The following is a 25,992-nucleotide window of genomic DNA, read 5'->3' as shown; positions in this document are numbered from 1 at the left end:
ATTATTATTCCTTCTAAATGTTAATGCATAAGATTTTACAGCAGACTATGGGTAAAGCTGCAGCTGGAGGATATTTAGAGTTCTGCAAAGACTGAGTCAAGAGGCATCAGAAATTTACAATTTACTCATCTGATTTCAAAGACTGTGTCCAAGAACTGCTACAGCATGTAAAGAGAGAAAAAAAATAAATAAAAATAAAAACAACAAAGAACAAGATACAAAATGAAACAAGCCAAGAGGCTGTGTTGGTAGAAAGGGGAAGGTCAAGGAAAGTCAGTCTGGAACTCAACAGGAAAGGATGGCTCCATAAATGCTGCTGAGCAGACCAAAGCATTGACTCTCTCTTCTGCCTCAGTCCTCACTTAAAAGGTTAATTGTGATCAGATGAATAACAAAATTGGTGCTGGCTCAGACAGATTAGTGCAACAACTATGGCAAAAAACAAGAGTTTGAAATATACTTGGCTAAGTTGGAAGTTTTTAATGTCTTTTTTCAGGGGAACAAAATCAAAGGGGTACTGAAGGATCTAGTACAGTTTTTGGAGCAGAAGCTGAGAGAGGTGAGAATGCAGAGTGCTATAAAATAAGCAAGAGAGGGCCTAGGGATTTATACATCTTTCAGTATGCAGGGAAATACTGAAATCTAAAGCCTGTAGGAAACCAGAAGGTGACGTGAAGATGACTAATAGCCAGCGTGGATTTGCGAAGAACAAATTCGTGAGGCAAAGGTAATTTCATTTTCTCCAGCACTTCTTTGTGTTGTTCTACTTGACAGCTCATCAGCAACCCTGGGAAGCACAGCCTAGATGTATTTCCTGTAGCCTGGTCCAGAAAACTTACTGTGAGCACTATTCCACTGAGCCAGAGGGTGCCTGAGAAGCTCTTTGGCACTGCTGCCTCTCTGCAAATGGATGCCTTGGAGTAAAGCACAGCTCCCAGCAAAGAGCCCTTGTCAGCACTCAGGAGCTCAGGAACCCTTCATTAACTGGGAAATGGGCTCCCACATTAATTGGCTGCTTGGTTTTAGTTGTTTGACTTCTCTCAAGACCTGTATTTCTTACTTCATATGTGAGTTTATTGGACATGTGGGACGGGCTTACAGGGCGATCTCTCCATGCAGAAGGTTCCAGCTCATGCAGGGAGATAATGCTCAGCATCTCTACAAAACATGGAATGGAATGTTCCACAGCAATGTTGTCAAAGGCTGATGTCACATGTGATGTCACCTGTTTGGATGCAGGTTTCCCACCTGCAGCTGGTTAGGGAGTGCAGAGCTGGCACTGACAGCCACTGCCTCAGAAGTTTCTCATGAAGCCACTCCACCAAAATGAGTTCACCTGAGACCACCCTGCCACAATCTCAGGGATTGTGGAGTACCCTCAATCCCCAAAATATTCAGCATCAGCTTAGGACACCTGGCAGCCCCAGAGCTCAGGGGGTGACTCAGTTTTCCAGCTCAGCAGGCAGTGTGCTGGGTCTCTGCAAAGTGCACCCTCCTGTTTGAAAGGGGGGCTGCAGAAGCCCCCCATGCCTTGATGTGATTGCCTGCTCTATCAGATGGGTTCTCTTGAAGACAAAACCTCACAGCCAAATTGCCATGTGGACTTGGCCCTCTGGAGAGCACAGACCTGCTCCCAGCATGGACAGCACCTTCTTCCAGAAACATCCCAGGAGTGAGGGGGCAGGGCTGCAAGTCTCCTCAAGCCCCACTGCTGCAGATCCCTGCAGGCTGCCCTCAGACTTCCTCTGCACACACTGCTCACAAACCCTTGGCAATATTGAGCTCCATTAACTTCTGTGTTTAGGATTACCAAAGCTTTAAAGGGTCTCAAAAAAATCTCATCCTCTAGAGATACTGTTCAGAATGGAAACTGCTCATCTCTGAGGGTTGGCTCTTTTTGTTGTGGTGTTTCTTTGGTTTTTGTTTTTTTCTTTTTTAATTCAACTTCTTGGATGAAATAGCATTTTCTCCATTCAGGTAATAAGTTGAATACAGTTTAAAATAAATCTGGAATATTTATACTTTGGTTTCCCTATAGTATAATTTAGCAAATATGCCATAATTTAGCCACTTTCTAGGCTCATTTTAGAAAGATTTCCTTTTCACTATGTAATACTTTACAGCTCTTGATGCATTTTCTATGGTTATACTGGTATTTAGTTGGGGTTTTTTTCACCTCAGAAGGAAAAGGATAGCTCAGGGTGCCATCCCATGACTTCACTGTGGCTTCTTTATGCTTAACACACTCAATTCCTTTCTGCATCTGTGAGTCCCAGCCCTAACCATGTTCTTCCAGATTGATGCAATTACTCTTCTTGAACTTTTGAAGACCAATTTTGTCTGTCCTCAATGTCCCAGACTTCTTTTCTTTTTCACAGGTTTTCAAATAAAATGACTCAGAAGCATGGAATGGACAGAACTTCCAGGTTTCAATATAACACCTTTCAAAATATGATCAGGTCTCCAAAACATTACTGGGGACAGAGAAACAAGGGAAGCCTGTGAGGTAAATGAAGCTCTATGGCTGGTAGAATATAATGGTTACCAAGAAGTTTGAAAGAAAAAAGTATTTTCAATACATATTGAAATGAATTCAAACCTGTTTCTGAATACTGATCTCTCTCATTTGTGGTAAGACATGCAGAAGCCACTTCAATTTTATTACACAGCAAGGATTTTCACATAATTAGATCAGATTTTTTTTCCCCTGTATTCATACTTCCTTCTAATTGCCAGTGCTGCATATTCCTAAATGAATAGCATCAATTTTCTTTATATTTATCAGGACATGATCATATGTTTTGTGCTGAGAACATTCCTTCTGCAGAATAAATGAAGTCCCAGGCACAGGTTAATGGAAACTTTGCCACTAACTTCAAAGGAAGCAGAATTTTACCCACAGATCTAATGCAAAATCCTCAGAGGTTAATGAGAGTCTTTCCACTGACATCAGTGTGGTTTGAACAAGGGTAAGAGAGTTGCTCTAATTCACTATTTAGGCCCTGATGAAAACACTTCAGCATTTCTCTAAGTGTTCGCTTCAATGCTTTCCTAATTTGGCCCATATTTATCAGTGATAGCAAAGGGAACCAGAGATTTTCTTTCAAACATCTTTACTTTGCTCTCTGGGCTGAATATGAGAGTAATTCCAGTCACATTATATTTCTGTAAGGTTAGTTAGAAAGACATCTGGGAACTTCCATTCACAAGAGCTTTAATCTAGTAAAACAAGTTCTCTCAACTCAGTTATCTAGTTTCTAATGTGATACTTCCTGAAATGCATCATTCATTATATATGCTAAAATAATAACTTAGCCCTTGATTATTTCTTTTAGAAGGATTTTTTCCAGAAGTGTCAAGGCCATGTAATAATTAGCATTAATTACCCTAAGGCATTTCAGACCAACACTTGTTAAGCAGATCTATTAAAACCAATGATGAGTTTTGAGTAAAACCTATGAGATTTATACATGACCAATTAAGTACAAAAGTTTTAAATTTCTCTTCCTCCCCTCCCACCCAGCCCCCAATGAATATAATATTTTCAAAATCCAAGTAGGACAGCACTGACTAGAAAAGAGTATCATCCTTAATGACTAGCATGCAACCAATAGATCTGAACCCCAAAATGTTTTCTTATGAAAATTACACTTGGAATCTCATGATAGAGAAATTGCCTTCCAGTTACTTATTTGTAAGACATTAGCAACCAAAAGTTCTGTTCTTGTCCTTGTCATCCACATGCTATATAAATACATGTATAAAAGAAAAGGGGCCATTATCTGCTTTTCACAAAGGTGGATCAAGGCAAAGGGAGATCAGATGACCCTCTGTAGCTTGCACAAGAAGACCCTGGCTGAAGGAGAATGTAAATCTTCAAAAATTCCTAAATCTTCTTAACTACAGCACTGTCCATCTTCAACCGTTTTGTTCCCAAAAGCTTACAAGAATAAACCTGACCAGTAGCTTTAAAAGCCCCAAATATTTGAAATAATGCTGAGGGAGCAGAGCCAAGCCATGAGGAAAAGGTGCCACTCACTCCCTGGGCCAGCAGCAGCTCTTAGGGCAGGCTGAACCTTTCCCAGCATTTGTATTTATTCCCTGTGCTCCAGCTGTTCTTTGCTTGGGCTGATCAGATCTCTGACAGGGGTGGTCAGACAGAATTTGGGGGCTGTGCAAAGGCACAGAGTGGGTGTGCCTTCCCAAAGTGAGGCATGAGTGCAGTGGGAGGAACTGAGCCCTGCCTGGAGCTGCAGTTTCTGGGGAGGACAATGTCCCTGCAGCTGGGTGATGCTGTTCTGTCCCCGTGCCAGGCCACAGCTCCCTGCTCCAGCAGAGAGCAGCAGGGACAGTGCCTGTCCCAGGGCAGCAAGGCCCTTCTGCCCTGCCTTCAGCCTCTCCCACACCATCCTCCAGCTGCAGCCAAATCCTGAGAGTGTTCTGGTGCCAGTGATGCAGCAGAATTATTGCAATTGTCCTTTTAATTTCCAGCAGCAAAAGGACTTCAGTGCTGCAGTGACAATGCCTACCCAGAGCATTTCTGAGGCATGTGAGACTCATATCAATGTAAGAGCAGAGCAAACAAGGGTCTGTGTGGGGAAAAGGAATGCAAAACTTTAGTGCATGCATCATCCTTGCCAACTCTCTGGCTCTGCCACCCAGTGTGACTGGCAGCTGTTGGAGGGATGGCACTGCTACAGAAGAGAAGAGAGTCTGGGATGCTGTTCCATCCCAGGAAACAGCAACATGCACTGAAAACTCAACACTGATTTCCAGGAGGACTTGTGATGTCCAGTCTCCATCTCAGAGGGTCATGCCTGGTCATGTGCTCTGAGGCATCAACCTTTGATTTTGTTTTAGAGTTTCTGGATGTGTCTGAGGCACAGAGGCAGAAATGCAGGTCACAGTCAGCAACTGCACAGCCCAGAGCAGCCAAAGAGGTCTCTGCTCCCTGGCACATCTCAGAAGTCACTTGGGTTACATCTCATTAGTCACGCTCCCCAGTAGAGGTTGTTTTGTTTTAATTTAGAAAAACTATCACACTTACTCCATTGAGCAGGAGGGGGAAGCATTTCTGCCCTGCTCCAACCTTATATAGTGATAGGCAAAAAACATCACCATATGTCTGGGGGAGGCAGTTGGTAGCTCGTGGGCTGGGCTGAGTGAGTATTTGACTGGATTTGTGAAGTCCTGGGGACATTAGGCTCTTTGGGCCCCATCCAGTGAGAAATAATTGGAGAAGAATCCAAGTGGAACTCAAACTTTTTTTTTTTTTTTTTTTTTTTTTTTGGAGTTTTGGTGGTACAGAAATGATGTTTGGCAATTTTTACTCATTTTTCTAGATCCAGGCCCTTCCAGAGATCTGTGCAATACTCCAAAGGACTTGAAGACAAGCAGTTCAAAATGCTGGAACACGACAACCCAGTTTCTAAGTATAAAGGCAATTTTGATAAATGTAACAACGTTCTGAACAGAGAGATGGTCACAGAATTCTTTTCCAGAAGCAGGAGAAAATGTGAATTTTGTAAGAGTGGTATTTATCTCTGTGCAACCAAAAACAGTGGGGTTTTTTTGGGCTTACTGGCCTCCAGGTAGAAAGCAGACACCTTTGAGTTGCTGTGCCTCCTCCCTGGCTAAACCAGCCCCAGAGCAAGGCAGCCCAGGGCTCCCTGTGAGTGCCACTGAGGGTGTCACTGCACCTCTGTGGGTGACACCTGGAGGGCCACATGCACCCCCTGAGGTGCTGCTGCATCCACCACTGCTGGGGGTTCCCCAGAAAACAGAGCTGGGAATCCCAGATGGAGGAAATCAGACACTGAGTACTCACCCTTGGCAGAGGAGCTGCTAAGGTTGCCAGCAAACACATTTCCATTTTGGACCGCTGGGATTTGGTGATTTGCAAGCACAGATTCTGCATGCAGGGGAAAGCATTATTCTCCTGTTCAAAGTTATTTCTCAATAATTAATGGATAAAGCTAAGTTCTCTGTCTATAATGAAATGGAAGTGTCATGGAAGCAGATAGCTAATTGTTTTATGGTGTCACCCACCAGCTCCTCTTGGTGCCCACTGCACCCTGGTTCCAGGTATATTTTCTGGTCACTCCATTTATTTATTTTTCTGATATATAGCTCTGCAAAGATTTACATAATAGCATGAATGTTTGCTGGTAACATAAGCCCTGTGTTTCACTGCAATACCTCAAGCAATTTGCTGACAGTATTTTTCTGCAAAATTAGATATGGAATTTGGAGCAAAAAGCTGCTGCCTTGACAGACACAAATTCCCTTGCTACTGAACAAAGGGTTCCCTTTTTTTTTTGTGGCAATAATGAATCAAGAAGCTTTAAGAGAGGGAAATAACATTGGAAGATTAATGATGATGAACCAATTTGGAAAAACTCCAGAAGACTTGAAACTTCCTTCCCCCCCCCCCTCCCCCCAACCTCTTCCAGTATTATTAATGCAAAACAAAATGAAGAAACAGCCACAGAAAGAGGCTGAGAACTCCCCCAGGAAGATCTGAAACAATGAGACAGAAACAGAGGATGTGAGGACGCACAGCTCTGAGTGGGAGGAAAATACCCAGGTGGATTTCAAGGCTGGGAGTGATCTTCAGACAGGCAGAGAGAACGTTTCAAGCAGCTGAGGCAGAGACCTCGGCTGGTAGAGCTCAGCATGCCACAAAGTGCCTTTGCTTCCTTTACAAGAGCCAGAGAATCCATGCAAAGGTGATGAGGCAAGATGGAGAGAGAGCCCAGCCCAGCTCCCTGGAGTATCAGAGCTGCTGCTTACAAAAAGAAAAATGAGAATTTAAAAAACATAATCCCAACCTGATCAACATTTTTCTTTTGAAGCTGAAATATTCCAGCACAGTTTTCAATTTAAATTCACTTTAGACACACAAAGGGGTTGTTTTTTTTTTTTTCCATTAACCACAAAGTTACCTGTGTGCACTTAACATTTGCTTTTATGGGAATACATACATGATACACATGGAAATTCCATTTCTGTAAGAGGGATGCTATTGCAGCAAAATCTGCAAGGAGGGATGGCAGAGCAGAGCCAGGCTCTGAGGATGAATGACAGATCTGTGCCTGTGCACATCCAACAGGAAAAGAGTTGCACCAGGGGTATCACTACCAGAGAAACCATAGCACTACTTTTTATCCTCTGTTTTCCCACCACAACATACACTGTCCTGTGCAGTTTTAGTTTTTCACTTCTCCCCCTTCATCTGTCCTAAAGCCTCATGATCCCTGTGTGTCTCTCTCAAAGCCATCTCCCCCTGGCAGACCCTCTGACTGCCTCATGCAGTTCCCCTGTGAATCTTCACTCATCACCTGGGGAAGATAATTTGGGGCCCATTTTCCTCCTCAGAGAGATGTTATTACAGAAATCAGAGCTGTCTCCTATCTCCAGGACAGAATGCAGGCTCAACTCCTCCAGCCAGTGTTTAACGCTATTTTAAAGCAAGCACATTCTGTTTGGATAATTTTCTCCCCTCAGAAAAATACATCAAAACAGTTAAATTCATTAAGAAATCCCCACAACTTGGGCTTTGATGAAACAGTGCTTTTCCAGTCAGCTCTGCTGCCAGGACTGTACTCACCTCAATCACACACTCCTAGCAATAAAGCAATTGACCCCCTGGAGCAGACACTTTCCCTATTCCACATGAAATCTGAGATCAGGTATTTTAAACACACCCTGTTCTCATCTGCCCTCCAAAACTCTTCTCCCCACTCCTGCAGAATTCTCAGGTGAAGTTTTCTCACAAGGTCAGACAGGTTTGGGTGCAGGTCCCCCCTTTGGACACAGACACAAACTCAGTCAAGGTCCTGTCCACCAGTGCCCGCTCTCATTCACATCTTCACACGTCTCCCACCAGAACTAAAGCTGCAGTAATTCCTTTATAAATAAATTCCTTTCATTTAGCACTGCTCCTGGCACAGCCCATATATCTTTATGAACTTTCCAAACCATGGATGCTACTCAGGAGAGCAATGACTGCACCTGAGGGTGCTTTGGGATGCCTTCAAGGGAGACAGAGGAGAGAGAGGAAAAAATTCCAAGATGTCTGTGCAGATTGTCAGCACAGTATAATTCTTCCCATGCCAAAATAGTTGCTTTTCCAACTGCTGTTTCTGTGCCTGGTGGTATCTGAAGGAATCACTGATACTGGAGGGGGCCACAGCATCATCTGAGAAAACTCGTGGTATTTTTGGTTTCACCCTGGTCATTTGTTTCTGCTGTGACTTCAGTAAATGTACTTGCCTTGTGAGGAGATATCAAAAATATCTAAAGCACATGATAATGGAACAGTTTCTATTACCAGAGATTTTCTCCTGAACATTTGTTATAAATTGCAAGTACTTATTGTGCTGGCTGTAAAATGCTTTAGCTAAAAAGAGCAAACAGATAAAATTCTATATGAAATTTCCATTGCAGAATCACCTGCTGTGCTATTAATGCCAAAATGCTCAGCATAATTCCAAGAAGATCCTTCCACCCACAGAGGCAATACTCTAATACTCTTATTTACCTACTCATTGCTGTTGCTTAAGGTCATGGATATTTAAACAAGATTGTATAATTACAGGGACACATTCCCTTTTATTAATTGTGACCAGATTGGTATCACAAATACCAAGATATGTAGCCAACTAGCCCATATCTAATTAAACACTTGCTGTCTAATCATGCAACTGCTGTGGAATGAGACATCAAATACTAAAGAAAATTTTTACGACAACCACACTGTTGAAAGCAAAAGCTGCATGAAGATGGAAAACACAGGATAAACCAAAAAATAAATTCTAAAGGATTGCACAAGTCTAGCATGTTGATGTGTGTAGAATTCAGAAAAAAAATAAACCAAGCCAATTGCTGGTAGAAAATCATGAGAAAACCAAGAAAGTGGGGTAGATGAGGAACTGTCCCAAGCATGCAGAAATTCTGAAAGGACATCAGAAAGGAGAAGGCAATTTTCTGTGCTCATCTTTCTTTGCCATTCCCCATTAAGAGCCTCCCTTCTTTCTGCACTTTGCAGGGGAGGAGGGAAAGGAAAAAAAAGCGTGCAGCAAGGCAGATATCACAAGATAGACCAGCTCATCTGGCTTGGTTATCAGACACGTCTCAAAACAGCAGCAGAGAAGTGTTAAGGTAGGTAAAGCCCTGGCATAAAGCACAGATAATTACAAACATGGCAGGGAGAGGCAGCCATACATAATTAAAATGAAATCCATAGTGCCAGAGTGCTCTGAGCCAGGAGTCCTCAGCCTCAACTTCCACCAAGCAAAGCAGGAGGCACCATCCCACTGCAGCCACTTTCCCTGCAGGAAAGAACTGCAAAAAGCCAAACTGAATCACACTTGCCAGAGAGGCATGCAGGTTGAAAGGTGGAAAAGGCAAAAAGCAAACAAACAACAGAACCTGCCATCAGTGATGGAGTTTACCTCAGGAGAACATGTTCTGTCCAAGGTTATCAGCCTAGGCATGGCTCTCTGGGTGGTGTCACCCACTCAAATTAGCAACAAAAGAAGGTGGAAGAGCATGTGTAAAACAGGCAAGCATATTGGAGAGCTGTCAAGGTAGCAAGAGATTTTTAATTGTGACAATTTAAAGCAAAGATAAAAGATGAATGAAAATTGCACTCTGAATTGCAGCTCTCAGCAGATGAATTGTTGCTCATCCCCCACAACTTTTCCCCAATCTAGAAAGTTCAGCTTCAGCTCTTAGATGTTGTTGTTGGCCCAAGTCCTAATGACTTTGTAGGATTAAGAGAGCACTTCCAAATTCCCCATTGAATAATCACATTTGAAAAGAAAAAGCATATCAGACACAGCTGAGTGCATATTGTGGGTTACAAAGAGAAAATCAACTGAAGAAAATGATGTCTTACAGGAGGTCAAGAGGTGTAGAGCTGCACAAGAGAACTGCACAAAGTCAGTCTGAATCAGATCTCGCAAGAGGCTTGGAACCACATAACTAAACATCTTCTGGCATGCAGGTTGAGAGGTTAAAATAAAAGTCATGTAAAAAAACAAAACCACAACCAGGACATTAGGCAGCAAAGACAGAGAGGGGAGAAAATCCACTGAAGCCACTCAGTCCCTCCTGTTGCCTGGCCCAGCAGCCAAGGAGGCACAGGGGTCACTGCCCTGCCCAGGTGACCCCAACATAACCCTGGGCTCAGGAAGGGGCCACATTCCCCCTGGGCTGAGGTGGAGAAAGTTCCACTGCAAGTTCTCTGGAAAGTGGAAAACCCTTCCTGCTCCAAGGCAGCTTAGACAAACACAGAGTGAGCACTGGGGCTGGCTGCAAGAGCTCCACTCCCAGCTCATTTGTCTGGGAGTCCTTCCCAGCCTTCAGCTCCCAACTTTGACAAGGGATTTCCCCACAGTAAAGGGAAAAAGCTGAACCTCTGGACAACCAAACTTTTCTCTATGCACAAAATTAGGGAAGTACTTTGTTTATTTAATGTAGGTATGAGGCTACCAGGTGTCAGGAGACAAACTGAAGATGACAGACCCTCCTCCAGACAGCAATTAAAAGCTTTTCACACCTATACAGGTGAGAGATGTGCTGGTCCTGACCATTCACATCTCAGTGCAGCTCTCATGCACCTCCCAGGCCACACTGCCAGAACCAAAGTGTCTTGAGTCACTTCCATTGAAGGAGCTTCTGAGCTGGTTAAAGGCAGGCCAACAGCAATTTTGGATTCTCTGTTATGTGCCACCTTTAATTCCAGTCCTTCAGCAAATTTTCTGTAGTCACATCCACTATGAAATGCATGGCATGTTCCTGAGAGTCTTTCAGCTCAGCTGTGCTGGCTCCTACTGCATCAAAAATAGAACCTGAAGTAACAGAACCTAAAAAGAGATAAACCTCCTTTATTGTGTCTGCCTGACTGTATTAGCAGATGGCCATGCCTGAGACTACGAAATGCATAACAAATATTCTCTCTACAAGGGGGAGGAGTGCATTTCAAGCTGCATTGAGACAAACAGCTCTGGGCACCAGCAGCACCTTTGGTGGCCATCATCTCCAAGGGCTTGGAGGTGGCCAATTCCCTGAGCTGCCCTCCTCCCTCAGCATGGGAGCTCTGTCCTGGAGCATCCTGCCCCTGGGGACAGGGCAGCAGCTGTCCCCTGTGAGAATGCTCCAGGCTCTGAGAAGGCTGCACATCCCCCCTGCCTGCCCAGCCCCTCACAGGGACTGGCCCTGCCCTGGTGGGGCCACCAGTGGGACAGAGGGGACCCTGCTGGGACAGGAGCTGAGTGCTGGCTTTCAGCCTGTTCTGTTTATCACCTGCTCCTGCTGCCCCTGTGCAGCACAGGCACCTGGAGGGAGAAGGGGCAGCTGCTTGTGCAGGGGAGTGTGATCCAGATCACACAGCAAATAAATCTTTATACAAATAGCACAGACTTCTCCCAGCTCACACCAGGCAGGGGCAGGATCCTCCTGGGACAGGCTTTGGCTGCATTGCCCACAGCATCACCTCTCTGGGCAATGCTGGTGGCAGGAGCAAGGCTGAGGGCATTGGAATGAGTGAGATGCTCTGTTAGCAAAGGGCAGGGCAGGGCTGGGCACCCCTGGCAGCTGCAGAGGGGACAGGGAGAGTGGCAAGGACAGCACAGCTTGGAAATAACCCACCTCCCTTAAAAATGGCTTAGTGGGAGCAAAGTGTCAACCAGGTTCCTTTTCCCCAGCTGCACCACTGAAACCTCCCTGTTTAAAAGTGCAAACTGGGTTCCTTTTCCCCAGCTGCACCACTGAAACCCCTCTGTTTAATCTGCAGTAGCTACTCCATAATTTTGACTATCAAACAAATTAATTTACAGATACCATTACTACATGGAGCAGCTGTAATGTGAACTTAACTCATTAATCCTACTCTAAATACCATGTTCCCTCCTTTGTCTGCATTTCCACAGTCCATCTCATTTCCATTAGCTGGAGAGAGAGCATGCAAAGGGACTGTGAGGAGTGAGAGAGTAAAGAAAATTTCAAAGGGAAAAATAAAAAAGAGCCCAATCTGCAAGTCCTTTGAGGGATTTCAGGGTTTTGCTGAGCTATTCTGGGAGTTGGAATCAGAGAATATCTCAAGTTGGAAGGGGCCTGTAAGGATCATCTGCTGCTCACAAGATGATCTGTAATTAAACCACATGGCTAAGAGCATCACCCAGATGCTCCTTGAACTTGGGCAGGCTCCAGCAGTTGTCCAGGAGCTTTGCTTTTTAATTTTTTTTCTTTAACTATTTAAATGAAAACGTGACAAGAAGCATTTTTGGGGGAGTTGGGGGTGGAAGGCTGGAAAATTGAAAAAAAAAAAACAAAAAAAAACCTTTTTAGAAACTCAGCAAAGCCATTTCTGAGGAGAAACTACAAAAAATGAAATGATCCTGCAGACACCAAGAGAGCCAAGGCCAGAGCTCCCCAATCCCTCAAAGCAGACCATCCACCAGGGACCTTTTCTCCACAAGGTCCTTCAGCAACAGGTTCATTTTCCTACCAAACCATAAATCCCAGCTCTGCTGGGTTATTTCAAACAGATATTAATGCCCACATCCCTCTGTGTTCATTGGCACTTGGCACAGCTCCCCCATCCAGCTGAGCAAACCCTCAGGGCTGTTGCATTGAGAGCTGGCCTTTGAGTGCCATGAGAAATGCATCCATCCTTCTTTTCAGGGGTGCTTGTTTTATCCATGCAGGGAAGAAAATCCATTCTGAAGCAAGAAGCTGTTTTCACAAGCTGAATGCATCTTGATGAATGGGATTTTCATTACAAATGTGTCTGACCTTCTGTAAATAGACCTACTCCTTCAAAAGCCTGCTCTGATATCTATTAAAGACAAGGGAAGGACTTACAGAGATTTCAGCTGTAGATTCATCAGGCAACAAAAAAATCAGATAGCATTGGCTCTTCAGCTTGATATTTAAGACATTTTCATTAACTTTTTATGTATTCTCAAACTTTAATATTATGCAATCAGTAGGTAGTAATTCACTGTCTTAAAAAATAAAATGGTAATAAAACCTATGGTAGGAAGATCATTTTCCAGATTAATTTTGTTCTTACTTTTCTTGCAAGACTTTATTAAACTGTATTCCCCTCTTTCTGCTAGCTATTTTCATGGTAAGAGGGGCCAAAGAGAGCAGAGACACAAATCAATTCCTGCAACTCTTGCCATGCCTCAGAGCCAAAATTTCTGCAGAAATAAGTTTCTTTTTCATCTGAGGTGCTTGCTTGCAAAATGGATTTATGCATGCAAATGCACTGGGCAGCTGTCAGTCAGCAGGAATGGAATTGGAGCTTTTGCAAAGACTCTTGCAATTGTAATTGTCACATTTGGCAAGTGGGGAGAGCTGGGCACACCAGATCTCCAATTATGTGTGATTGCAAGGTAAGTTGTCATTGTCTCCTACTCAGCTTCATGCACAAGTTCTGCCCCCTTAGCTGAAATTTAATTCATGCACAGGAGAAACACTGAACCCCTAATGCTGAGGCTCAATAACCAGATATTCTCAACTGCTGTGTCAATTTTCTAGACAAGTTCTTTGTCACTACTGAAGTATCATTAACACATTTTGCTCCCTTCCAAAGCACAGATCTGGCAAATGAGTAATCCTAACACTTTATGGCATCCACAGATTTTGTTCAAAACATTGACAGCTTTCACATAGTCATCCCCACTGTAATGAAATGTATTGCTCTTTAAACAGCATTTCCTTACCACCAAGAAATATTCACAAAGATGTGCTACCTACATAAATATTTAACTTGGTATTTTATATCTGCAGCCCTGCATGAACCAACAGAAGAATGCTGGTCATAAATTACAACTGTAAGGAGCACTAAAGGTACCTGAAATCCTGGATCAAGCTGCTGCTGCTGACAATCAGCCTCTGCTTGTTAAGGGCCAAGGTGCTGGCATCACTTTTCATCATAAATCCCAAAGCACCAGAAGCAAACAAGTAGCTAATATACATTTTATGTAGGAATAACAAACCACAGATGGCAGAAAGTTTCTGATGGGGTTTTTTACCTCCCTTAGACATGTCAGCTTGCTACGTTTTTTCAGAAGGACTGACAGTGGTTTTTAGAACTCTCCATTAGGAAATATTTGTTGCTTCCAGAATGAGTCAGTAATTTCAAGTGGGATGGTGAAGTCTGAGCAACAGCCCTGCAATAACAAATAGACTGAAACACTGAATGGGGCAGTGGACACCTGCCTTTCCCTGCCTGGTGATGTGTCACCCTTCTGCTGCTCTCTAGGGCTCCCCACTGCTCCCAGAAAAGCCCTGGGGTCTCATCAAAGAAGTATATTGGGAGAGGGGTGGAAATCACAAAGTGTTTTTGGGACAGGAAAACCCTTTCCCACTCAGCTCCATGTTAAACTCTTCAAATGAAGCACTGCATCCAATGAAGCTGTGCCATAGGTGGTAATGGTGATGCTATTTTAGACCAAATTATTCTGCCAACTGTCCTGGAGCAGACTCAAATTAATTCCACTGAACTCAGCTTGATTTGTTGAAGACCTTTGACAGTGCAGGGAGAGTTTCAGGGAGCAGATGCCAAGCACACCAGACCCAAGGCTGGGATCCAGCAGGAGGGAGCAGCATGTGCCCTCCCAGGCTTACCACACTCCTGGGGTAATGGGGCTACAAGATTTGAAAATAAATGAAAAAGCAGTAAAGCAAGAAAAGCCCACATTCTCCTTGCCACCTGTCAGCACTGCCTCTTTAGCTCTGCACAGCCACTTTGCCCACACACTGGGGCATGACCCACGCTCTGCTGGGAGGAGGAGAGCTCAGCAGATCTCCTCTCCCTGCAGCCTCCCAGCTCTGCAGATGGGACTCACTGGGAGCAGGAGTGCAGGGGAGCTGGGCTGCAGAATCAGCTCCTCCAAGGAGCAACAGCCTGTTTGTCACCGACCTGCAGGACAGCCATGGAGCCTGCAGGCTCTCATGTGCCAGCTGATCACCCCCTCTGTGCCCAGGGGAGAGGAAAAACATTCCCCTTCTCCTGCCAGAGCTCCTGCACTGCTGCAAAAGCCATTAGGAAACACTCCAAACTCTTAAAAATTTATACTGCTCTTCAAGGATAGATTTTCCTTTGGAGCATTTTCTGACTTGCCTGGTGTGGTGAGGCAGCACAGGGAGCAGAGGGCAGAGCAGGGACACTCCTGTCCCAGCCTGCACCAGAGGCCAGTGACCCCTGAGGGCTGCAGGATGTCACAGGCACAGCCTCCCTCAGAACCTGCTGCTCCCAGGCTGGGCTTTGCCCAGGGTGAGAACCTCTCCCAGCAAATCCCCCCTCACTCCCAAACCCCCAGGGAAGGCAGCAGAGGCTCCCTGTGCTGGGATCTCATGCAGATATTCCTTTGTCAAACAGGGACTTGTTCCTGCAGGCTGAAGTGTGGTGTATCATGGAAACAGCCTGGGTATTTTTAGCTGTGAAAATGCATCAATACAGCAAACTGGGGCACAGAGCACAAAACCAAGGCAGGGTCCAGCAGCAGTGCATTTCCAGGGCACTAATTAAGACATGGTATGAACTGAAGTGCCATTAGCTCTGCTCCAGCTGACACTGGTGGAGGATGTGCTCCTGGCAGGGCTCACCCTCTTTACAATGGCCTGGTGGTCTCACTGTGCACCAGGAAAGGCAGCCCAGCTCAGCTCAAATAAAAGGCAAAACTCTAAAACAATATTGCCTATAAAAGTTGATTTTACTTCAGAGCAAAATCTAAGCAGCTTGAGTGTCAAACCAGACCAGGGTCACCCTCAAAATGGCAAAGCAAAGGACAGGCATCAACCAGCAAAACATTTATAAAGTGTGCTTTTAAAGGGTAGAGGAGAAAAGCAATTAATGATAATGTCCATATTTACTGCACTGGATTTAACTAAACTTCCAACTGTACAGGACAGCACTTATTTATTTGGACACAATGAATTCTGGCCAAGCACTGTTAAATGTTACAAATTTCATTAAGCACAATCCAGCAGAGGTTCCAAACTGCAGCTCAGAGTTAGCCAGGATTCATTTGGCCCCAGACACCAGGGCTTCACTCAGCTCCTGCAAAAATTGATGTGATGGGATTTGGAGCCCCTGGGACAAAAGGGACCAAGAAATGAACAAAACCTCAAGAAACACAGGAAAATAGTTGAAATTTAATTTTCTGAGACACTCACTGCTACCAGTTCTGGGGTCAGCTCTTAATGACACGGCTGAGGACAGAGGAGGTGCCAATATTGATAATCAGAGTTTTTACCTCTGTGCAAGGTCCCAGGGGACTGAGGACTTTTTGTTTCAAAGGCTCTCCACAGCCCATATTTATCACCAATTTTGGGAAAAGCAGAACATTGATGGGATCAGAAGATGCTGTCAGATCTTTCTCCTGGTGAAATTAAATGCCATGCAACTGATTTGAATTTAATGTTACAAAGATTTTACCTTAGGGCCACTGAATGAACACATTTGGCTGTGGATAAGTAGACACAGAGGAGAGTGAGTCCCTGTGTTCAAGTAATAATAAAATATCTACAAAGCTCATTTTAATTGTGCCAAGTACAGCATGAAGAGACCATGAAGAAACAAGCACAATACCATGCTGTTAAAATACACAAAAGGACAGAAAAATAGGAAAAAAAGAGAAAAAAAGAAGAAAAGGAGCACCCAAACCTCTTAGGAAGAAGAACTCTGTTTTTAGATGTCTCAGAATTAAAAGGTGTGGAAGAAAAGAGAGACCTTTTCTCCTCTCAGTGTCACTTGCACTGCAGTAACTGAAATCTCACCTAGGATAAAACTGGTATTTCTACCAAAAATAAGAGAATATAGACTCTAAGAACGATGAGGAACAAGGCACCCTGTATCTTCTCTTCATGTTCCAAATGGACAATTTTCCTCCCAAGCTTATTGTTTTCAACCATAAGACAAGCAATCTTATGATAAAGTATTTGGATGACATTCTGCTTTCTGACTGCTTGTAAAAAATGAAACTTTTATAAATATCAGAATCCCTTTGCTAGCAAATCCCCTCTAAATTCCCCCAACTATCCTCTAGTCTTGAAGCACCATTGGATCACTTGGGGACAGATCCAAATGACAAAAATTTCATTGTGTATGACACTGATTTCACCAAGGAATTGCAACAACTGAGATGCTCCTAATCAAGGAGTGGGAAATAGAGATGAGGAGATGCCTCCTCCTTATCCAGGTCTCTTTGGATGTGGAAAAAAATCCTCAATTTTCTTGTGGTGGTGGGAGTGGGACTTGAGGGAGCTGCCATGGTACAGCCCTGGCTGCTGAGCTCCTGCCAGCCCAGGGCACCAGCAAAGTTCCTCTCACTGCTGCTCAAATTAAGAGCTGTGCAATTTCCTCCATAAAATGACATTCAGGCCTGTGGCTTTCGACCCCATTTCAGACACACATAAAAGTGAAATGTGAAATTTCACTGAAATAAAACCTGGGGAGCTGGCCAGGCTTACCTAGGCGTTTTGTAGCCAACAAGGGTGTCCTTGAAGCCCAGCAGCTCTTTTTTTTTTTTATTATTTTTTCTGAAAGTTCAGGAACAAACACACCAGATGCTCCAGGCTCTGCCTTTCTTTGGGGACCAGGGCAAACTCAGATGCTACAGAAGTAAAAACCAACCACTTCAATTCTGCAACATCTACAAATACTTACTAGAGGCAACAAAGACAAAGACAACTACTCTTGCATTCTTACAGGCCTTTTTCTCTTGTTTGGTTTATGTGGAGTATAATTTGAGATGTTGTTGTTTCTCTTTTTCCCAGGTGTAAATATTTGGTTCCATTTTCAGTGCTCCTTGCCCCTTATCTTTAATATCATATAAATAGAAGCCTGCAGAGTTTCTCCATCTACAAATACACAAAGATTAATTTGCATGCTGAAAGCTTAAATCAAATATTTTTAACTGGATATGGATAAAACAACAATCCACTTCTGGGCTGAAATCCAAACAAATAAATAAAATAGATTTCATGAAAGCAATAAACAATAGCAAGGCCAATTACTCATTAGAATTCCTGCTCTGCAGACATGGCTGACAAATTCTTTATAAAAGTAATGAAAGTAACAATAAAAATCTCAAGTCATCAAACTGCCATGACTGTTCAAACTTTCCTCCTCATCTAGGCTGAGTTGATACGTGTTTCACAATCACCTGGAGCCCTGCAGCACCCAGGGCTTGGAGCTCATGTAAATGCTGAAATCAGCCCGTGTGATGGGAAGGGAATACAGCGCTTCCATTTGGATTCCAATCCACCTGTAAGCCAGCAAAATGTCACCACTCATTCTTTCTTTCTCTCAGCCAGCAGCAGCATCTCTTTAAAGCAGTGTGTGTGTGCTGCAAGCTCTCGGCTCTGGGCGGGGATGGCCGGGCGGGCTGGGAGCGCTGCTCGGAGCTGGCAGTGACCGAGCAGAGTCCGGGTGAGTCACAGCCATCCCCGGCTGAGTCACAGCCCCTCCTCTGCTCCTCCAGGAGCCGAGGGAGGCCAATCCCTCCCTGGCACTCATCACACCCCGCTGCCAGCCCGTAGTATTCAAATATTCTGAGTCAGCCCCTTCCCATCCCCAGAGTCAGCTGGCTGGCTTAAAAAGTCACAGCGTCTTAAAAATATTAAGTCTGTGGGAATTTTTTTTTTTTTTTTAAATTTGCTTTCTGGTGGTTATTTTGAGCTGGTTTGAACGCACGCCTTTCCCTCCCACCCCCTCTCTTCCCTCCTCTCCTGCAAAATGAAAGGCGAGATTCTCACGGACTTCGTGCTTCACAAAGGACACTTCAAAACACATCAGGTCCAGTCCATGAGAGGTGACACCATGGGGACAGAGGAGTCACCTTCCATGGTCCTTGAACACTGTTCAAGATAGGAAGCCAAAAACTTCAGACAAAATGTGAAACTTTTTGTTCTTCGCCCTCACAATGCTGCTCAAATTAAGAGCTGTATTCCTCAGTGCTCTGCTGGGGAATATTTATCTCTGAATACTTAGCTGCAATAGCAGGCACCATGTCTATCTATATCGAGGTTCTCTGGAGGATGAGGGAATTTATTCCAAGCCCCCAGCGGCAGGAATACCCAGTGAGCAGTGGCTGTCACCTGTGAAATGTCACTCAGGTCTTGGAGCCTCCACGGGTGCCATTCTAACTTTGAGCAGCAGCTCCTCTGCCCTCTCTGCCTGGATGCCACCTCACAGCCAAAACACATGGACACAGGTGGAGCCCAGAAGCCCCTAAGCCAAACACAGAGTCACTGACCCCCTGAGCAGCCCTGGGACACCTCAGGGACACGAGCAGGGCCCAGATCTGCTCCATTTCCATGCAAACCCCACCCAGGCTGCAGATCCTCACTGACCAGCACTGCCAGGGCCAAATGGCCAGATGGGATTTCTGGCTCACAGCCTCAGCTTGGTCTCCAGCTTAATGAAGTCAGACCTAAAAGTTACATATTGGAGGGGTTATTCATATGTGCAAGGGGGATAAGGACCCAAAGAGCATCTCTGCAGCAGGTGAGAGCCTTTTGGAGCACCTCCCTTCAGGGCTGCTCTTCTTGGAGAGATTCATAAGGCTTCTTGTAGCCTGGCAGTGAAAATCCCTCCCTTGGCTGCTCTGTAGTATCTCCCTGCATGGCAGAGCTCAAAGCAAACCTGGGCTGCAGAAATCTGGAGCCTTGATCTCCTCCCAGGGCAGAGCTGGTGTCCAAGGGCTGCACACCAGCCTGGAGACCTCTTGCCACATTTCTCTTCCCAGAGAAAAGCAAGGCACAATTCTTCCCAAGAAAATTTCTGGGTTTCACATTCTCTGAACCTCAGAGAAAGAAAAAACAGTTCTTATCTCATTTACTGCTCCTGTGTTTGGAACAAGTGGAATGCATCATGGAAGATTGTTTGCCTGAAAGGAACTGACAGTTGGATTCTGGTGTGAGAGTTTTAATTCACTGACCAATTGAATCCAGGTGTGTGTGTGTCAGGACTGTCACTGACAGTCACAAGATTCAGGGCAGTGTGTGCAGTTGAGTGCTTGGCAGATTCAGTTCAGATGCAATGTAATATATATAGAATAATACAGTATAATAAAGTAATTAATTAGCCTTCTGATAAGATGGAGTCAGATGCATCATTCCTCCTTCATTTGGGTGAACATCTCCACTGTAGGGACCCATCCCTGTGCCTGCCAGCAACTCCAGAATCACTGCTGCTTTTCTTTCTCCAAGTTCCCACCCAGGATCCTGATCAGTTTGTCCTGAACTGCTGGGGTAAAAGTGGATGGGAACCTCTGGTCAGCTGAACTGTCAGCCTTCAAACACACAGTACACACCAGGGCTGTGAGAGCTGCTTAGCAGCACTTTCCTGTCCTTTCCATTCACAAGAAAGTTTTCCTATTCTGCAACCCCCATATCCTGAGAAAGTGGCAGATCCTTTGAGCTGAACAGAATTTTCCCTATTCTAAACAAAAATCTTTGCCAGCTATCAGATGAAAGCAGCTCTTTTTCTATTTCATTATTGGGATCACAAGATAACATTCTTTTCTGAGAGTTTTACCCCCAGGTTCAGGCATCTCTGGCTTGTTCACCTGAAGCTTTGGTGTCCTTCCACTAAAAGTGGAAGAGAAATCATACAAATGTAGAATGATATAAAGAGAAATCAAGGGAAACCATACAAACACAGAGAAAAAACTTCCCACAGTGCTCTGCATTCCTTTATATTGTCACAGCTGAACTGAGCACTTGCAAGATACAATTAATACACCAGTCAAGACAGATCATTCCCTAGAAAAAGCAGACTGTGACACACTTCTAAACAATTTACCCCACCAATTACATTTTTGAAGGGACAAATAAGAACAGCCTCTCATAAGTGCATAAGACTTCAGAACAATGACTCCTATAAAAACTAAAAATCGTGTTGCAACATTAATTTCAATAGATGCAGCTACCAGCTCTTCCAACTGGACTTTTGTAGTCATTGTATCAAGACACATTTGTGACTAAGTTGTAGTGAGCAAGATGTTCTCAAATCCATGAGTAAAGAAGACAATTCAACAATAGGGTAAACATTCAACCTTTTTGGTGGGCTGAGAATATTCTCCCATATTTCATTCCCAGTGACTCACACAATCCAGTATTCTTTAGCACAGAGGATGCTGGCAGCTTTTAGCCCACCTCCCCCAGGCATTATCTTGCTGTCAGGAGGTTACCATAAATCCCAAGTGTCCAACTTCCATCAATGTCAGGAAAAAACCCTTCAGAATTCCTCCCCCTGCAGAGGACCCTTTGCATTCTCATCCTAGAAATCCTTGAATCTCTTCTTTCAGCAGCATCAGTAAAAAATAATAGCTCTGAAATGCTACAGTAGATAATTTTAATGTGCCTGCTGAGCCCTGCCTCAACCAGATGCACTCAGGCTCCATTCCCAGTGTTACTGCAGATAAACTAATCAAGTAATGTTGGTTTTTGGGCTTCAAATGCAACCATAGACACCCTCACCTTTGGGATCCCTCCTGACTCCCACCATGCCCATCACAGAAGTCTGCTCTGTGTTGGGACATGTGCAATACAAAGGAAAAGCAGAACTTTTCCCATTTCCTGCCTTTTCTCCCAAGGGTTGCTCCCAGGGTGGGGGCAGGTCTCAACAGCACACTTGTTTCCCAATGGAAAGAAAACCAGCTGAGACAAATCCAGTGTTTCTTGGGTGCAGTTCTGCTTATTTACCACAGGAGGACAAAAAGGTATGGCACAATTCTGCTTTCCCATGACACAAGTACAAACCCCCAGACAATCAGGTTTTCTTTCCAGAAATCCAAGACTCCCTTCCCAGCAGGAGCTCTTGCTCATGGCTTTCTCCTGGGCTAAGCACTGCCTCCCTCTCTTTGCAGTGTCTCTCCTCCATTTTTTTACCTCTCAAAAATACAGGAGGATTTACCATTAGCAAGTCAACCCAGAGTTGGCAATTAATCTCCAGGAAACCCCGTGTCCATTTGGCTCTGTTGCTCATTAGTTTTGCACAGCTCATTGCCTTGGGTCCCAGCTGGCTTTTGTTCCATCCATCACCACACAAAGGAGCACTTAATTGGTCTTTGTATTTACCATAAATGAAAGAGGGGAGTATATCCATCACCACTAAGCAGCACTGCAAATAAACAAAACATACAACCCACATAACAGCAGCCATTAATACCTCCAAGCAAAGCAGCATTAAGCCCTTTTTCATTCTGAAAGCATTAACAACACAATCACTAACTAATTTCAGTTATTAATGTTTCAGTTCCACAAGATTTATGAAGGGGCACAAGGTCCTGCAGCAGTTTTATATACCTGGGTACAGTACTCCAAAAACAATACCACATTTTTTATGCTCTACAGCTTTTCATAACCATAATCCAAATGTCAGTTAACTACTTGACTTTATATATGACATTACTAAAAGATTAAATATTCAGGAACATTAATTTTTTTTTTAAAACAATATGTCACAAAATCTGTACTTGATAATTTCAAGGGATTTGGGAGGCCTTTTAATCAAATAAAATTTTGGTACTTTTTCAAGGAATAAATCATTGTTGTACAGTTTATACAGACAGTAAGAAATACTGCTTAGCATTCAGGGCAATAATAAATGATATGAAATGAGGTACCATAGAAACTTGTGCTCATAGTATATAAATAATAAAGAATTCTTATGTTCTGAAACTTGCAAGCTCCCAAGTCAGAAAATGTCCTCAAAATGTGGACAGGTGAAGATTTTTTTGCCAGTATTGGGAGTTTTACTTGTTCTTCCAAGGGTATGTGTGTGTCCATAATCTCCTTTATGAGATGTGTAAAGGAAAGTAGAGCCTGATTTGCCTGCCCTGGACCCTTCTGGTGAATTCCCAGCTGAAGACAAATTGCCATCACTTTTCTCTTTAAACCCAGGTGCTTGCCCAGTCCATTTGCTCCCATCCAGGCAGCAAAAGGAACGTTTGGTTTTTCAGGAATGGATTTCCACCAACCACAGCCTTACCCTAAGCCAATGCTCTGTCTTTTCTCTAAAAAGAAACCCAGACTAGAAAATCACTAACTTCTCAGCACACAGTGGCAGCAGTGAAGGACCTGATTGTCTGTCCAAACTAAGCACAACAAGTCAAGTTTGGGGGGCCTTGAAAGGCTGGTGGTAAAACTTGGATTCATGTCTGGCCTCTAAAACATTGTGCAACATGTCCTCACTGATGTCAGTAAAATATGGATTCAAATATCACCATACTGGGATTTTATACTCCAAATGTAAAATTAACAAGGAAATTAAAAACCTGGCATTTTAAACCTTTAATTTTCACAAACACAGCAGCTTTCATTTCCTCTTTTCTCTTTTTAAGAAGAGAAATTATATTTTAAAATTTTAAAAAACAAAAACTAAAAACCTGTAATGCAATTGGAAAACAAAGCAGCTGGAAAAATCAAAGCAGTATTAGGATCTCCTTGGAAGAAAGTAGGCAAGACCTGCAAATGCTCATTAACAGGGTCAATTTTTTTAATCCTTAACAAAACTGAGCTCATCTGCCATCCCTCTGCCTCTGATCTCAGTCCCCTGTTACTCTCAGTGACAGCCACTGCAAGAAACTGTCATGAAGATACAAAACATGAATCTATATTGATTTTTCCTCTCAATCCTGAGAGTATTCTCTCTGGGGGAAGGTATAGAAAGACACATGTAACACCAATATTGGGTTATTCTGAGTTTAAATTAGAGGCACCAAAATTGAAGGCCAGATCTTCAGCTGTCAAAAATGAAAGCCAATATATCCATGTTGATTTTCAGCAGCCATCAGCCCAGCCCTGTGCAATTATTCCTGGCAGGGTCTTTATAAATATTGATTTTTAATTGAGTAGACCTATAATTTGTTTTCCAGCTTCAGAGACATACATACACCTGGGAATACTTCTTCTGTTCCTGCTTCTCCAAAATGGAGTCCTTGAAATTATGATGTCCAAAATATTTTTTATTGCAAAGAAATCTGACAGTCAAAGCTCCACTCAGATTCATTTGTCAATGCAAAATAATAAAAATAAATCAAAGTTTGGCTATCACAGCAGCAATCATTTCAAAAATGCATTTTAGCTTCAGGTTCTGTTCCTTCTGTGTGCTTGATGGCACAGGGAAGTTGCCAGTTTAATTATTGTCTCCACATTGCCTCTGCTGAAGTTTGTGGGACTGTCTTGCTGAGCTCCTGAGCAGACACTCCTCTTCCAACACAAGAGAAATCTGGCTTTGCTTCACTGCATATAATCTAAAGTTTATTTTACTTCATTCAGTATATTACTTTTGGCAAAGACAAATGTAGAGAATGCCTTTTCAGGGAGCACAATTTCCACCAACAATTTCCACCAACCCCTTGTCAGATTTTCTGTTAGGAGCGAGACATCCATCCCATGTCATATTTAACAGAGCACTCTGTGAGCATCCATTAATCATGCAGTGCCCCTGAGAGGCACATTATGTAATGTTTAATCTGCTCAGCTGAGCCTGTAAGTACAAGAAACCTCTCAAAATTTTATCAGCTTTACAATAAGAAGAGATGTACTTTGGGTGCCATCAGTAAAAGCTGCTGGTGGCTCTCTGTCCTCCAGCAGGGGGTTTGCCCCGCTAACAGAGCTGGGCACAGTCACACACCTGATGCACTCTCTGCCTCTAAAAGCCACTGCAGAACGTTTGAATGCAACTTCTGGGTGCCCAGGGCTGATTTACAGAGCCCCTGACCCTTCCCAGCACATCCCCCTTGTGTCACACACAGTGGGGACAGGAGGAGCCCAGAGCAGCTCAGCCCTCCTGGAGCACAGACCCCAGCTCAGCCCCACCTCCCCTTTCCTGGGCTGCCATCAGAAACAAGAGCTCTGTGCAGAACAGGAACACACCACAGGTACCCAGGAGTGGCTCATCCAGGGGCTGCCTCTTCCCAGTACAAACATCTCACAGCTAAACCCCCCAAACTCTGCCCAAACCCCTCATTTCCCTCTTTTTTTTGTGCAGGATCAGCCACTCCTGACCCTGCACCAATGCTAGTGCAAGCTTTGAAAAAGGATCCATCCTTGGGAAACATTAAATGGGAAAAGAAGGCAGCTCTGAGCCCTAAACACAGACTTCACTTTGCCTACATCAAATAATGTCCAAAAATGACGATGCATTAATTATTATTATGTCTTAAAGAATTTTTACTTAATATTCATATTAAGTGACTGTAGCAGGAAAGGCAGGGGTACAGAATTCACCAAAACATTCACAGGAAAGAGTTCCTTTGCATATTTTGATTAATATCTTTCTTTTAAATATGCATTATGAGGAACTATTTTATACTTTTATGGTATTTTATATATACTAGTTTATACCTTTATGGTATAAAAGCCTCCTCTTTCCTTTTCCTCCTTACTACCAGCAGAAAAGTTCTACATTCACAACATTTTTTCTTCCATCACAGCCAAGAGACACTTTGAAATCACCTTGACAGAGGAATATAAATGATATTTGTGTAGGAACTTGAAGGAAGTCAGTCTCTGACAGCACCTCTGGAGCTGAGTCATTTGTACCCTCCTGGCCACCTGCACCCTGCTCCAAACCACACAGAGCTCTCATCAGTCTCCTTCAGACATGGCCCTTCCTCTCTCCCAAGATGAATCAGGAAATAAATAAATAAAGACAGATCACCTTGTAACTCACGGACACAAGGCAGCCCAAAAATATTCAGATTTTCTAGCACACAGGCCAGCTCCAGTCAAAGCCATCAGCACACATTAATGAACGAGGCTTCAACTCTAGGACCACAATGAATCCAGTGGAGCTCCCCCAAACCAAGCTGGCACCCAGATGGATTTCTCTTTTCTGGCAAGAAGCAGGTTAAGCAGGACTGTGCTCCAGGTGTGTCTGTGGAGCTGCAGCCTCGGGGAGTGAACCCAGAAGGAAAAAGGAAAAGGAGGCAGGCATCTTGGGGAAGTTTTCTGCTCCCC

Source organism: Serinus canaria, chromosome 14 (genome assembly GCF_022539315.1).
Source record: "Serinus canaria isolate serCan28SL12 chromosome 14, serCan2020, whole genome shotgun sequence".
NCBI lineage: Eukaryota > Metazoa > Chordata > Aves > Passeriformes > Fringillidae > Serinus > Serinus canaria.
The sequence above is the reverse complement of the archived record's forward strand: the minus strand, read 5'-3'. Positions refer to the sequence as shown.